Here is a 13,835-nt window from a genome sequence, read left to right on the forward strand (position 1 = left end):
TTATTAAAGCTCTTGTTTCAGACATCAAATAAACAAACAGAGTGAACCATGTAGTTCAGAAGTGAATTTAGGAAACTATTCCAGTGACTATAAACATAATGGCATTTCCTAGGCTGTTATGGGAGATATAAACTGCATTCCCTTGCGCGACTGTACCTGGCTTCACTCGCTTCACAGGAGCCTTCAGAACGCAGTTTTCTCAAAGGTAAATGTCAGGAGGCATCTATCACAGCTAAGCAGAAGACGGATCCCACTGTTTAATTTCTTAGCTCTGAGCCCGTTATGTTTAGATTCTCGCAACAGATACTGTGGTCTTCTTGGGAGAACTTGCAAAATTGTTTTGTGTTTGTATTCTGTCTCCCAAGTCTTAAAATTACCATAATAATACCATGGAGTACTACCATGGAGTAGTATCTTTTGGAGCAGGAGGATACCAACAGACCATTTGGCTTGATATCAGGAATGACAAGGACCATGGAATGTTTTCTGTACCTCTTGTATCATCTCATCATTGAAGTAATATCTTTGTATCATACTCAAAGCTTTCCTTTTAATCACAAGATCTAGAGATTCAACTGTATGACTTAAACACAGATGTATCTGTGTTTAAGATAGACTTGTAAGTCTATTGGCACTACCAGAGATAAAAGCAGCAACTTTTTGCTTACCCTCAGATCTGCAGTCAACAGTCAGAACATGCATGTTATCAGATTCTTATTATTTTTTCTTCTGCAGGTGCTGAATTATAAATTTTGCCACTGCTGTATCTGATTATTACTAGAAATTACTTATATCTTATTTTGTATCCTTGCTTTTGAGCCAAAAGATACATCTCTTTGCTGAAGATAGAGAGGTTAGTCTAGAGGCTAAGTCCTACGAGGAGCAGCTGAGGGAGTTGAGATCATTTTGCCTGGAGAAAAGGAAGCTCAAGAGGGATCTTGTTGCTCTCTACAGCTACCTGAAAGAAGGTTGTAGCAAGGTGGGGGTGGGCCTCTGGGCCTCTTCTCCCAGGCAGTGAGTAACAGGATGAGAGGACACAGCCTCAACTGTACCAGGGGAGGCTCAGGTTGGACATAAGGAGGAATTTCTTCACAGAAAGGGTGATTAAACATTGAAATGGACTGCCCAAGGAGGTGGTGGAGCCACCATTCCTGCAAGTGCTCAAGAAAAGACTGGAGATGGCAGTCAGTGTCCTAGTGTAGTTGACATGGTGGTGTTCAAAGGTCAGACTTGATGACATCAGAGGTCTTTTCCAACCCAATTGATTCTGTGATTCTGTATGGCACAGCTAAATCTCTATCTGCAGACAGGTCACACCTGCTGGATCCATCACTGTTCTTGAGTGTGATTCAGAGACAGGTAACTCATCTGTATCTGTATTTCACAAGTGTCAACCCCTACTAACAAAGATGAAGGATTTTCAATAGCCGGAGCTTACACAGATTCCTGCACCTCCACTTTAAGTCCTTCCTAGCCACCAACTCAAAGTTTTCTACTTCCCATACACAAAAGCTGTGCTGCACCACTCCTAAACAATGGAAGGATGAACTTTTGTACGTCTGAAATAAATGGTCCAGCACAGCTGATAGAAAGTTGTCCTGATGTGTCTTCATTAGGCAACAGAACTAGTGCTGGTTTTAGAAGTTATTGTTTCTAAACTACTAGAGAAAATGTGTTACTTGTTACAGCATCCTTGCCACTATTTGCGTCTCTGATATGCTATGCATCATGAAATATATATACATGTCTTTTCAGAGTAAATCAATTTATATACAGTTAATTATGAAATTTTACCACTAAGTGATGTTTAAAAAGACCCTTTCAAAGGAGGGGATATATGGGTTAATGTTAGAGGTACCATCTGCTCAGGTTCTGTCCTGAAAAACAAACATGCTAGTCCTGATCAAAATGCTACTCATAAACCTTTCCACCATCTGGCTGTACTAACTGCTGTTGAATACAAGTGGTCCGCAGAGCCACGAACATCTTGCTTGATAGAAGCAACAAGATGGCACAAAATCACTAAAACTGACATTCTGAAAAAAGCATCTGCACTAAGATGGGCCATGTACCTGAGAAAAGATCAGCTAAAGTTCCTTCACATTCCTACTCCTTGAAGTTAGAAAATGTGTTATTATCTTGTGACAGAAAGAAGTTATAGCAGACTCCTCTTTTCAGTCCATACAGTGATTTTATGACATTGAAGGAACCAGATAGTATTTGAATTTTTAATACTATGGAAGCTCATCCCTTTGAAAGCTGATCACCTAGTTTTATTTAGTGAGTACAGAAGAATGGCTTTCTGGGCAAAACTGACAAGTTATGTTTCTGGCTCGTCATTTGATACTCCCCCGCTTTTAAACTGAAAAGTGATATGTGATTTCAAGTTGCTAACAATGGCTCCCACAATAATAATGTGATGTGTCTGACACAGTGTCTGATGCATAGCATTTTGGGATTTGTTTTGTAAGGCAGTATCCCAAACTAAAAAAATACTTTGTAGTCTTTGGATTTTTTGAGGTGGTTTGTATTCAACAGACAGTTTTACTTGCGTTCCTTGTGTGCTGATTAGATGTTATTACCAAAAAAGAGGCACAAAATACATCAGAAAAGTTGTGTTTCAAGTGAATTCTGATATATATATATATATATATATCAGACTATATATATATGTAAAGTCTTAATTTAGATGGATACACTGCCTTCTGACTCTGTTTGAGAGACCATGAAAAAGAACTATTTGTTGTGCTAGATTCTGGGAGATTCAGAGCTGCTTCCCCAAAGGAATAAAATACTTATTAATCAAAGCCTCCTCAGCAGTTATTACAGGCAATTCCTGGCTGTGCTATGGTACCACATAGAAATGCCAGACAAAGATCTGCGCTCTGGACAGACATTGTCTGATCTCCCTCTTGCCTTGCATACAGTGTCATTTTCAGAAAGCCATTTAAACTTTTTTTAATGGTAAATGTTTAAAACACCAGACTTTACTGTTTTACATCCTTTCTGTGTATTGAAGCTTCTGATGTTGCAGTTGCAAAGGGCTGGGGGGAGATGAAGCATGTCTTTCTGTTCCCTCTAAAGCAGATCCTGTTAATTAAGTGTGAAGGCTGCTTTCAGCCTGGAGTGCCCTCTTTCTGGTTTCCTGTTTCCTCTCACTTTTGTCCCTGTCTTTTCTGCTGCACATTCTTTTGAATCCCTGCTACTCTCACCTGTCCTTCCTGGGCAAGCAGCCCATTTCCCAAAGCACTTTGGGTCTACAAGGTCAATGTACATCTCTTTTGTTCCTGCTGTCGAACAGGGGTTGCTTCTATATTTTTAAAAATACAATGTTGATAATTTTTATAGAGAGATATATGTAAATACATAATAGAGCTTAGTTAGATGGCTAATCCCAAAGTGATGAGAGGTGGGAAGAGAAAGTTACATATATTCAATGTGTCACTTATTTTGCAGGCTCTCCTACTACTCATTTTCATTCATGTGGTACTGAGTTGGGCCTGTTCAGACTGGTAAGAGATGACTGAGACAGGAACTCACCAATGCACAGAAGCATCTGAAGGCACGTTGCCAAGAGGCTGGAGTCAGGCTCTTCTCATGCCAAGCAATAGGACAAGAGGTAATGGGTAGAAACTAACGCACAGGAGGTTCCACTTGAACATGAGGAAGAGTTTCTTTACTGTGTGGGTGACCAAGCACTGGAACAGGTTGTCCAGAGAGGTTGTGGAGCTTTCCTCGCTGGAGATATTCCAGAACTGTTTGAACACAGTTCTGTGCAATGTGCTCTAGGATGACCCTGTTTGAGCATGAAGGTTGGACCAGATGACCCCCTGTGGTCCCTTCCAAACTTATGCTTTCTGAGTTTTTGAATAGACACAATCTTTGAAATGAAGAATCTTCTACTGTTCCCTTCCCATGGAATGAAATGGATTAAGGCAAATTCAGTCACAAACATCAAAGGTAAAATCAACAGATTTAGCCTCAGTTAAGATATTGATGACAGTAAATCTACTGGAACAAATGACTGCTACTGTTTGGAGGAAGACACATGGGCAGTGATCTCAGATAATAAAGAAGAAAAATGCCATACAGAAATAAAGTACAGAGGGACTTCCTTGAGACTAGTCAAAAGTATGTTGAGAATGAAGACTGGATATACAACAGGACTTAGTAGCAGTCCCACAACACAGTAAGTTCACTGGCACTCAGGCAACTCTAACCAACATTTCCTCCCTTTCTAAACTCAGACATGCCAAATGTATTTAATAATCTGCTTCTAGCAGTGCCTTTAGCAGTGTCAACCAGCTAAAGAACTACTCTGAACCCTGTTCCACCCCAAGACTGCAAAGGAAGGACTTGAAGTCAAGCTCCTTGGAGCCAGCAAGATTTGCACTACCTAGTACAAAAATGGGTGCTGTCAAGTTCTGCTATCGCCTTTGGAACAAAATGTGTGCTCAGGTGGCAATGACTTTGACCACTAGAGCTGACATGACCTTTGGCTTTGGCCTCTGAATCTGCCACCCCCTGCCTCTGGAAGGTGAAAATTTTGTGAAGGGTTTGGCATATTTAGATCAATAATGTTGCTCTTGTATTGTTTCTCCAACTTTGAAAGATTATATTCTCCCTGCAGGGAAGGCGTTAATTAGTGAAAATATCAGCTCTAGGCCACAGTAGACTGAAAACCAGATGACTCTATCTTCCCTTCTCATTCTCATAGCATCTATAGGAAACAAAATTTCCTTGTTTGACTTTCCTAAACTGTTTTCCTGGTAGAAAGTACTCTAATTGTACAATAACTCTCTAAAGTAGAAATTGAATGAGTAATGAAGAAGCTTTGCATATGGCAGTTTTATCTGGGCTCCTTCTTTCCCATAAAGCACACATGACAATTGTAATGAAGAGCTACTTTTTCTTGTCTTGATCTTTTTTAAATCTGACTGATGCATTTCCTGAGGAAGTATTTATGTCAAAAGAGATTTGAATTGTTTCTTTCCTCAAATGCTTTAAGGAGATTTCTTTTCTTAAGCATTTTGCTTTAATGACAGATAAATTGTAATCTCCATTAACTGCAGGAGTGAAAGTGACCCTGAAAAAACATGTTCTTAAGTACTTGCTTGAATTGGAGCCAAATGATCAATAGCTGCTGTCAGGAATCTCTCAAAAATGAATCATTCTATTTCCAAAGAATTTATGTTAATTAATTTGTATTGAAAGTTTTATAGGTAATGCTTACATTATGACAGTTCAACATGCCATGGTAACAGCTGTTTGTGCTTATCCATATGAATATAAAAAAAGAAGCAAGACATATAAGATGGGTCAATTCTCAGGTTTCATTAATCACTAAAGGTAGAGAGTGGGGAGGAAAACAACATTAAAAGAGAGGAACAAAAAACTAGTCTCAGTAAACAAATTTTACTTTTGCCTACAGCTGTCATATATCTAAGAATTAGGTAAAGGATATAGTACCTGTTCACAGGAATAGGTTCAGAATACAGTATTGCTTAAAATCCTTTTAGGATCAAAATGAATGAATCTGAATTTGATGTGATAGCTCTACCTATAGCCTGCACATATGATTTTTCAAAAGTAATTTTGATTGGGTTTTGTGATAAAATGAATGACTTTCTGTTGTGTAGTTTTTGTATGCTGTTTCAAGTAGTTGCCAAAGACCAAGAACTGTTCAGTGAGGAAGTTATGTTTAGTTTTGATTTTTACTAAAGGAAAGTCTCATCCTCTCCTGGTCATACATAACCCTAAATGTGTAAATTTATTGTCTGACTACTGACAAATGATATGAGTGGTTTTTTCCAGCCAATGGCCAGCAAGAATGAATGTGAACTTCAGAATTCAACTAAAAGTGTTATTTGAGTCCCTCTGGCTCAAGTAGGACTCCAAATTACTTTTTGAAAACATGATTGGTTTGATGATCTTGCTTGAATCAGGTCTGGAATTTCTCTGATCTTTCCACATGGGGTGTATCTGCAGTCTTACTAATTCCTTGAGTAGGTCAAAGGAACTGTATTATGAGACCTTCTCATGCATTAAGGACTTTTCTAAGACAAATCTAGAAATGATTTTATCAGGTCATATACATTTGGTAAAAGCGTATTTCTCTTGAATGGGAACAGAGCTTGGGTGAGTAATTTCTTTACTTATTATGTCATAATGCATTTCTCAGGATAATACAATTATAGACTTGTATCAACAACGATTTCATTATCATTTATTGTTTCTTCTCTCTAGGAGAATATATTATTTTAAAAATTCTGTTTGATATGCTCTCAAAATGTCTTGATAAAGAAAATATATTACTTTTGATGCACTTTATTGCCTCCAAACACTGCTAGTTTGTATGATTCTTTAATTTCACTGGTAGTTTGTATTGGATTTATCCTTTTTCATGACCAAGTTCAAAAGGTATCAAGCAGAAGAAGCAACAGTAACAAATAAAAGTACACTAAGATCTGTGCAGATTATCTTTATTCTGGGTTATGAAGGCAAAAGAAAGACATCTTTTTCAATTAGCTTTATATATTGTAGTTGCTACCAAGTAGAGAAAAATCAGAGTTCCCACAGTGGACAGGTGACTCTCAGAAGCATGCAGTGCCTGTGGAGCACTAGGCAGAAGCATTTCTGCCTAGTCTCAGAAACGGCTCACACCCCAAATATTTATACAGTTGTCTTCCCTTCATTCCAGGCTCCCAGATCACCATTTGGTCTAAAAAGCTATCCTCTTTTTTCTCCTGCTGAGGTTACTTTGTAAGGGAACTCACTACCACGTGTTCAATTCAGGGTGCACGAAAAAGGTACTTTCTTGGTTGGCATGCAGAAAGGGAGAAAAGACAAGTCAGTACATCAAACCTTCAATCAGGTGGATGAAGCTGCTTTCACTTCATGAAGCAGAAGGTTTGTCAGCCTGAATTGTGCCTACCCACACACAAGAGAGAAAGAGTGGGAAGAGCCCTTAGTGAGATCCCTGGGCCATTGGGGCAGTCGTCTGCACGCAGCGTGTCTGCTCCAGGCTGTTAGGCCAGGGCTGGCTGGCCCACAAAGCTCCATGGCAGCTCAGTACCTCTGTGTGGCTGTAATTATAGAAGTAATTTCGGTAGAGAACATAAGCCATAAAATACTGCTGCATTTAGATGTTGATGTTCCAAAATAGGTCCAAGATACTTCTGTGTGGGAATAGGTGATAAACCTAAATCTGTGCAGATCCAGAAACCGATACAAACTACCTTTCCTCCTCAAGTTGCTTTGCTTCATTTTTCATAGCTGTAGGAGAAGAATATAGGATTTAAGACGCAGAGTTTACTTTGTGGCCCTTTAAGTTGGAGCAACATCATCTGTAATGTAAATATAGCAGAACCTTCAACATCAGTGTCCAAAAAAAAAAAGGGGGCCCCAGCTCTGCCAGAGACATGGTCTGAAATTGTGCCAAGGATTTCAGGCTGGCAAATTAGTAAAGGAGTCAGATAAATCAGAATGAGTGTAACAGATCTCATCTATTTCGGCACAGCTTAGCCTCTTCATTGTGTCATTGTCATCAATACCCAAAACCATTTAGTTGCAGGAATAAGAGTATCTTGCAAATAATGCAGAACCACTAAGAGGAGAAAACAAAAAGGAAAGGAAAGTGAGAAGTGTAGTCATAGATGTGTAATAATAATATGATGGAATTATATAAAGGAAAAGTGTTTTATATACTGAAAGCAGAAAAAATTTGGTCCCACTATATAAAATAATTTAGTTTCCTGGTTTTGATTGACATTTACTTGTAACAGCTGCTTACAGGTCAGGTAACATAAGCATTCAAAAACCAGGCCTAATGAAAAAAATCCTGCAGCTAATATTGGTGTTAATTCTATTTCATGCTTTTGGGCTCAACTGCATAGAGAATTGTTTAAAACAGAAATGCCTTGAAAACACAGTCTACAAAATGCACAAATGTGCACAATCTGCCATCAAAGCAAACCCCTGAAATATATTTCTTCTCACAAAAAATGTACAGTATATACAGTATATAAAGCTCCATCAAAGACAAGCCTAGTCCTTACCGCTGCAGAAAGTCCGGGCACAGCTGAGTCCTTATATCTCAGCTTTGTGGGAAATATGTCATACAGAGAACCCTTGTGCAAAGCTTGTGAACATCTGCTGGGCCAGGAGCTGGATGGATCTGCCCAAGGGGTTGTGCCAGGCTAAATATGAATTTTCACATGCATCTCTTTCATCTTCACAAAAGTAAGAATAAGCAACCAGTGTAGGAGTTCAGACAGGGTACCCTCTAGAAAGCTTTTGAGGTACTTGGAAAATAAGGTAACTGAAACCCTCAAGTGACTGAGGGCCTATCTCCATTGCACGCTAGAGCACGGTCTCAGCAGCAACAACGCAATACAGGCCAGGTCTAGGAGCTGGAAGCCACCTCTTGAACCAGTAGTTTGGGCTTTCATCTTTTCGTTAAAAATTCTCCATTTGGCTTTGAAGAAGCAAGTCTAATCTGAACTGAACTCTCTGTAGTCATAAAACAGATATTTCAGTAGGGAAAGACATTAATGGAGTTTAAGATTACTTTATTAATTATTTCCCAGTAAAGATGGACAGAAGTCATTATAGTGTGCAGTAGGATGTATGTAATGAATAATACTGTCTTCCAAAACCGGAGCTGTTGTACTAAGAAGACTACTGGTCACTAGGAATCTAAAGAGGTTTGAAGGGCACTTAATGAAGAGGAAACCTTCAAATCCTGGTAGAAAATAGTGTGTATATGTAATATTTGGGAGCCTTATTTTCCTATTGTGAGATCAAAGCAATTTACATTGATTTTACATTTCAGCTGCATTATTGCAGCTGAAAATGAGAACTGAGGATCCATCTAGCTCTGGCAGAGAGGATAACTCAAGTGCTCCACTGAAAGGTGTGGTCTTTCAAGCATTTTTCATTATGTCACAGTGCTGGAATTTAACTAATGGCTTTACAGAACAGAAAAGTCATGGCAATGCAGTAAAATCGAGCCCTTTTTGTTATTCTTGGCATTCAACAATGATTGCACTTCTAAAGTAAGGCCACCCATTTTTAACCTAAGCTCATCAGTATTTTAAAAATCCTTTCATAACTGTCTTGCAAGACAGACTATCTGGAGTTCAGTTTCAATCTAACACCAAGTTTGCACAATCACAGCAACATTGGCAGAATTAAGCCTGCTTTACACCTGCGGAGATGAAAGGAGAATTAGCACCTCACTCTCCTTTGCTAAAGGAATGGGAAGAAGACAGGATAATTTCTTGTTCACATGGAGTCCCTTTGCCTTTTTCTGTCTCAGTAATTTTCAATTTATGATCTACAACCAGTGGTAGGAGTCCATAGACTTTTTCTTGGAGCATTTCAGGGTTAGAAGAAGCAAGTCTATTGCCAGTGGACTTGCATTTGCTGAAATAATGTAATCTGAACACGTTAAAATTGATTAAAAAAATAAGTTCTATATGCTCTCCTTTGTAGCTGTCTGGTAGCTTACTGAACTCAGTGAGAAAAACAGACTGAACCCTAATTTTCTTGTCCTGAATCACAACAGCAGAGGTGGTGTCGTGACACCAAGCTGGACAGCACTATTAATAAAGCCGCAAATATCTGAGGCGAAGAAACCAGCCGAATTTCCCGGCGGGATGCTGCAGCGCCTGCGTGAGGTGCGGGAGCGGCGCAGCGCGCAGTGCCATCCTGTGGCCGCGGCGGGGGGCTCACCCCGCGGCCCCTTGTTCCCCGCTCCGACACGGGGGCTCTCTGGAAGCATCAGTTACTCCTGCTGTATGTCCCAGAAAACACATTCAGCTTCATCCGGCATAAAGTTTTTCAAACTGTCTTCCAGGTGAAACTGGGTCTGGCATCTGGAAGATAATTTGTTTATCAAGGAAAACTTCCATGAGAAAACAGAAACACACTGCTTTCTGAATCCCTGTTTTCCTCTTATTCATAAGAAACAGACCCATTCATGATGTCTGAACCAGAAAAGAGCACGTTCATTTGAACAGAACAATAAAAGGTCCAAACTTACAGTCCATATGTGATTTCGGCATTTTCTGAAGCTCCATAAGGTTTATCCTCACCTCTCTTTTCTTTAGTGTCATGCAAACTGGAAGAACTGACATGCCTAGAAAAATTTCTTTGGTAGTTCCACATGGTCCACATGAAATAGGCTAGAATGTCCCATGAAAACTTGGTGTTTTAATTCTTTTGATTTGCTGTTTCAAACAGTGGCAGACTTACTAGATTTGCTTGGTACACTTTCTTTTGCAGTTTCTTGTACAAGTATGGACTACCATCTGCAGCAACAGAACTCACATCACCTCTTGAACCTGTGTCCAAGCCTGATTGGTACCTTTGGCATGGTTATGAAGCAACTACTATACAATTAAAAGCAATGAGTCAATTTTTAGAAAATGCTGGAAATCAAGTTTATAGTTTTTGGGTTTTGTTTTCCTTTTTTTTCATGAAATAGATTGGGAAAGAAACTTTCAACACCTGTAAGTTAATTTTTCAAGGACACAAAGTGGAACTCTCTGATGGAGCTCAGAGGTTACCCTCCTGAATTCAGTTGTATCAGAACACCCTTGTAGATAATTACATATGAATGTGTAAGTTACACTTTTCAAGGACATACTCTCTTCAAAGTACTGGGGAGGGCAGAAAATTTCTTTACCCTGGAGCTTATCTGAAGTCACTCTGACATTTTCTGTCTGTTTTTTGGGAAAACAGAAGTAGTGAAGTACTTCTGAATAAAACCAGAAAGTTATCCCTTTAGTAGCAGTGAAGCATTTGGAGTAGCTTGTTTTCCTTTCTTTCTTTTCTTTTTTTTTTTTTTTCCTCTTTTTTAATTCTTCTTCCTCTTCTTTTTTTTTTTTTCATCTTCTCATCTTGCTGTTTATCAATCCAACAATTTGTGACATGTTTTTAAAAAAATCAGAATGGCAAGCCTTTCCTCAGGGATGCAAGCCAAAAACAGCTTAGAAAGTATCACTCCCAAGTACACTCTGCTTCTCTTGTTTCAATTATCTAGAAATCAGAGACATGCAACAAAGTACAGGAAGAGAAATCTTTTACCTGTGAGGGAGCCCCAAGAGATACACAACTCCAAATTAATAGAGAACACAGTTTCAAAGACAATTTGGTAGAACAGTGCATTGAGCTGATTTGAAACACATTTTTGCTTTCTTTACACTTGAAGTATTTGTCCTAAGGAACTGACATAAATGTTGAGCTTAGACTTAGCAGCAATGGCTTCATCACTCTGGCTTAATTCTTCGAAGAGTTTATGAATTCTTGTGCTAGGAATCAAGTCTTTTACTTAAACTGCAGGTTACTTACCCCTCTTTTTTGCCTATAAATGTTGACATTTGCTGTAAGTACCAACTAAACATGTTATTAGCTTTATTTTATTGGTTTTCTCTTCAGAAAAAACTAGCAAACTTTTCTTATGGGCAGTTGTGAAAGCATAAAATGATATATGAAGCACAGGCATTTCAAACCCAGTGGGAGATGAAGTGGATTTGTCCCTGTCTCTATAATCTTAGTGCTTGATGTTCATTCCTATATCCAAGAGACTATTTGATCTGGAAAATACAGTGTGTGTTGCCTGAACCGTGCTGCCAGGGTGGAAAGCTCAGTTCCTCTTGGTGCCATAAGGGTATGTGCTGAAATAAAGCTCAAATAAGTAGGTCTGGGTCTAAATCACAAAAGCTGCAACCTCAGTTGCCTCTGCAGGGCTGAATAATGAGACATGGATCAAGTCACATGATGTCATCATATGATTTTTAGTGTATTTCAGTGTGACATAAAAATCAGTTGAAAACCTGCAAAACATAATTCAGAATTCTAAAGTTTTCACCTGTAATATACCTATATAGAGGGGGAAGTGTTTTAAGACCTTCTTTAAATTGTTCAAAAACTATCTTAGACCCATTAACAGCAGAAATATTCTTAAAGTAGACCAATTTTTATGAAACTACATGTTATGTTTCAGACAGTAATTTCTTGAAAGACATTTTCCAGAATGCTTTAACAACTTAATTGTAACCATTATTCATTATTCACATAGTTAAGATTCTTCATTTGAAATCAGTTGTTGCTCTATGATCAAAACAGTGAATATTGGACACCAAGCTAGACTTACCGCACAGCAAATATATTTCCACACCTGAGAAAAGGATATTAGGCAACAGAGTGAGGGGTGGTTTTTTTCAGGAAGAGAAAAAAGAAGGTATCTAAATTCCAGTATCTTTCCTCAGAAAAACTGAAACTATCATCCAACAAGAATGAAAGCTGAAAAACCCTCTGGATATTTGCCCTGTTTATACTTGCTACCAGGTGGTGACCTTGTAGGAAAAGCTTGGGAGCCTTTTATCTCCCGTGACATAAGAATTCGTTATTCAAGAGGCAGCTTGGTAGACAAACTCTGTAAATCGCCAGATTTACAGAAAGGGATTCATTTCCACACCAGTGTCAAGACAAGAACAAATACAAAATGGGGAAGGTTAGCGGTTGCCCATGATAGGCTCAGGATTTTAGGCTCTATGTCCATTTGCTTAACCTACCAAAGCAGTTGGTGCAGCAGGAATAATGTGTGTAAACTCTGACACCTCTACCACATCTCCTTCCAGCTCTGATGTACATTCCCTTCCCCCGCCCCCCCCGCCCCCATCATCCCCAGTCTACATCAGGAAAAACTGTCAGTGTGACTGTGTTTCATAATCCCTTTCACTAGAAAATACCTTTCTTTTACTTGGTGACTCCAGAGTCCTACATAGGATCCTCCCCATGATGCTCAAGATAGGCCCACTGAACTTGAATAATGGAGGCAGTGATTCTGGGAACCCTTCCATTTAAAGACTCCATCAGGTGCCCATTTTAGTTCAGAAGCAATGGCATGTCTGCAGCCTTTCTTGTTTCCATGACCTGCTGAGTTGAAGAGCAGGTGAGCTGCTGCCTGCATCTGGTGACTGTGAGAAAAACAGTGTGGCACAGCCCTGCCTTCTGGTACCTGATGTGTGGTCAACCTAAATTACTGTAGGACCAGCTCATCTCTACACCTAGTACAGTCACAGTCTTCTATCAAGGGCATATTCCTAGAAGGCAGTAGAGGAAAATGCTGCCTCATCTATCTAGTTTACCAGCACCAAACAACACCCACACAGAAATCAACATTTGGCCCTATATTTGATAAGGCTGTGTGCTAGGGCAAGCAATGACCGTTCTGATTTTCTTACTCACATTCATGCCTATAGCAACTCTTATTCCTCCTTGCGCACCCTTGTGGCAAAATGAGACTGAAAAAGCTAAATGAAGAAGCGGCTTCTTCCTTCTAGTTGTAGAAGAGAAAATGGGTTGATGGACAACTTGTTAGTCTTGTTTCTTCTGGACAGTGAAAGTTCTTTTTAAGTGATGGCAGGTGTATAAAAAGGTTATTGGGAATGTTAATAACAGGTTGGCAGTGAAGGAAAGGTTCTGGTAGCTGTTGATAAGGAATCACAGAGGTGTCTTTGGCTTTTGCATTTTCCCAGTATATCCTCATTTGCAAAACCCCATGGGCTTCTTCACAGGGAGCTTTATAAGGGACTTGAAAAGAAATAGTCCCTGGAAAGTATCCAGCAGGGTCTTACAAAGTATAGGAAATAGGGAGAAAAAACCCTAGTATCAGAGGTATAAGTATTGTCTGAAAGATGTTAGAAGAGTCCAAGTGGCTCTTCTGGTAACTAGACTGCCAGAAACAATTGGCATAGATTGCAATGGGTGTTTCTTGGATGCTCTTCCATCTCCAAAATCTGTGCAAGTGCTCTGGAAATGTTGTG

Source organism: Chiroxiphia lanceolata, chromosome Z (genome assembly GCF_009829145.1).
Source record: "Chiroxiphia lanceolata isolate bChiLan1 chromosome Z, bChiLan1.pri, whole genome shotgun sequence".
In the NCBI taxonomy this organism is placed as follows: domain Eukaryota; kingdom Metazoa; phylum Chordata; class Aves; order Passeriformes; family Pipridae; genus Chiroxiphia; species Chiroxiphia lanceolata.